The sequence below is a fragment of the Halyomorpha halys genome, unplaced genomic scaffold (genome assembly GCF_000696795.3).
Source record: "Halyomorpha halys isolate HHAL.00 unplaced genomic scaffold, Hhal_1.1 Scaffold157.1, whole genome shotgun sequence".
Classification (NCBI taxonomy): Eukaryota; Metazoa; Arthropoda; class Insecta; order Hemiptera; family Pentatomidae; genus Halyomorpha; species Halyomorpha halys.
Genome location: NW_027114029.1, coordinates 2,079,376 through 2,081,685, shown reverse-complemented (window position 1 = coordinate 2,081,685; position 2,310 = coordinate 2,079,376). Strand labels below are relative to the sequence as shown.

At 29.9% G+C, this 2,310-nt stretch overlaps 2 non-coding genes across 2 annotated transcripts; one reads left to right on the top strand and one right to left on the bottom strand.

Moving 5' to 3' along the window:
- The first annotated feature begins 576 nt into the window (after positions 1-576).
- On the top strand, positions 577-649 carry TRNAV-CAC (transfer RNA valine (anticodon CAC)). Its single transcript has one exon. It is a non-coding gene; the product is annotated as a tRNA-Val (tRNA).
- Positions 650-2,173: 1,524 nt separating this feature from the next.
- On the bottom strand, positions 2,174-2,246 carry TRNAE-CUC (transfer RNA glutamic acid (anticodon CUC)). The gene has a single exon. It is a non-coding gene; the product is annotated as a tRNA-Glu (tRNA).
- Between the last annotated feature and the right edge of the window lie 64 nt (positions 2,247-2,310).

The following is a 2,310-nucleotide window of genomic DNA, read 5'->3' as shown; positions in this document are numbered from 1 at the left end:
ATTGAACAACATATTAATGCTAAATACCAGTAGAGTCACAAGGTAAAAACAGGTCAGAAGAAATTAAACTATTGGTGTTCTTTCTACCCCGAAGAACTAGCGTGCTATTCTAGACGGTGTATTATGCTAAATCCTGCATAATAGGACCGCAGTGGGAAATGTACCATTTCATTATTAAAGATATACATAAAAAAGCCATTGCCTTTTACATGTTAAAATTAAGTCCCGGGGCTACAAATTAGCTATCGTGACTTGCCTGATTATAATAGCCATTTTATTGTTGGTATTGGCGACACTGTTTTTTTTCCTTTTTTTTTAGAATTTTTTATTAAATTCTTAATGGTAGAATCTTAAAATTGGCTGTAATGGAATAATTTAACAATTTTTCATTCAAAATTATATTCAAAAAGGCATAAAGACAGTCCACAAACAGTCCAGGACAATGACGAAATAATTAGTTGGTTTTAGAAAATTATACTTGTTTGTAGGTTCTGTAATTTATTTTCACACTAATAAATAATTAGGTAATATAATAAACACATTATGTATTACATATTTATTATAATCATTAAAAACGTTTCCGTAGTGTAGTGGTTATCGTGTGTGCTTCACACGCACGATGTTCCCGGTTCGATCCCGGGCGGAAACACATTTTTTTAATCTAAATTAATAACATGTTTTTATTTTACACCATCACTTTATAAGGAAATAATTTGAGTTATGAAATAATGGTCTGCTTAGATTTAAAAATATTCTCAAATGTCTTGAATAGTACAGACAGACTGTTTTTCACCCCCTAGCTATATGTTTTTAGCTCATTTATACCAAATATAGTTCTTCAAAACCTTGATCCGAATTCTGAATTCTCCTCTTGTTATTAAGTAGCTATTCATTTATTCTCACGAAACCAAAACGAAAAAAAAATTAATTAGCAAATTTGAAATTATTACTTACCATATCGCTGAGGTGATTTTTTTAATTAGCTAAATTAAAATATATTTAACTTTCGATTTCATCCAATGGTATTTATTTTTTTATTAAGGTTTAATTTTTTCCATTAGATAGGTTTAAGTATTTAAGTTCTGTGGTAACTAGAAAAAACAAAATTGGTGAGAAAATAAATTGCTTAGCTCGCTCATTCTTTCCAATAACTTCATAGTCAGAATCTACAAAACTATTATCGTTCCCCCCGTTATTTACGGGTGCGAAGCGTGGTCTCTTACACTAGGGGTATTCATGATCTTTAGTTTAACATGTTAAAGCGTGTTAAATGGAAAAACTTATGTTAAATGGAGAAATATTTCCTTCTTTTACCAAGTTAAAACGATATAACATGTAACATGGCTGAGAGTCTGTTAAATGGAGAATGACGTCACGAAACAGACCTGCTGAGCTTATCACCGTTTTATTTGTTGTGTTAGGTTACTTACTCCTAGTTTGAGTATTGTTTTTTGTTTTTTTCTTTTGTTTTGTGTTTTTGACTTTTTAAAAAAATACAATCAGTTGCCAAACACTCACACTTCTACTTTTCATTTATTTTAGGCATGTTGTAATAAATTACTGTATCAAAACTTAGAAGTAAATAATAACATGAAGTTTTGGAAGGAAAGGTTACTTAGCAAGCTGCTCAGAAAATCCGCCAGGAGCTCTTATGCACTTACCATTTAACATGACTTTAAATAGGGCTACTCACAATGCTATACTTATAACGAATGGGTCCCTAAAATGTTTATAAACTCAGAACTTTAGGGCTAGACCGAAAAGTAGGTGAAATGATTGTATTTTGACTGATTTTGCACATTTGGGTTTGAGATTGGCATCACAGGGTAAGCAGAGAACGGTTGGTGGTATCGTATTATAATTAATTTTTTACGATAATTAATTTAATCGTATTATATTATAATTAATTTGAAATCAAAAGTTAAATATATTAATTATATAATAAATGAATAGCTATTTAATAAAAAGAAGAGAATTCTGATCTCGGATCAAGGTTTTGAAGAACTATATTTGGTAGAAATGAGCTAAAAACATATAGGATGAAATCAACTATTTAAGACATTTGAGGATATTTTTAAAATCTAAGCAGACCATTATTTCATAATTCGAATTTTTTCTTATAAAGAGATGGTGTAAAATAAAAAAATGATATTAAATTTAGATTTAAAAAATGTGTTTCCGCCCGGGATCGAACCGGGAACATCGTGCGAGAGAAGCACGCACGATAACCACTACACTACGGAAACCTTTTTAATGATATTAATAAGTATGTAATACATAATGCGTTTATCATATTACCTAATTATTTAT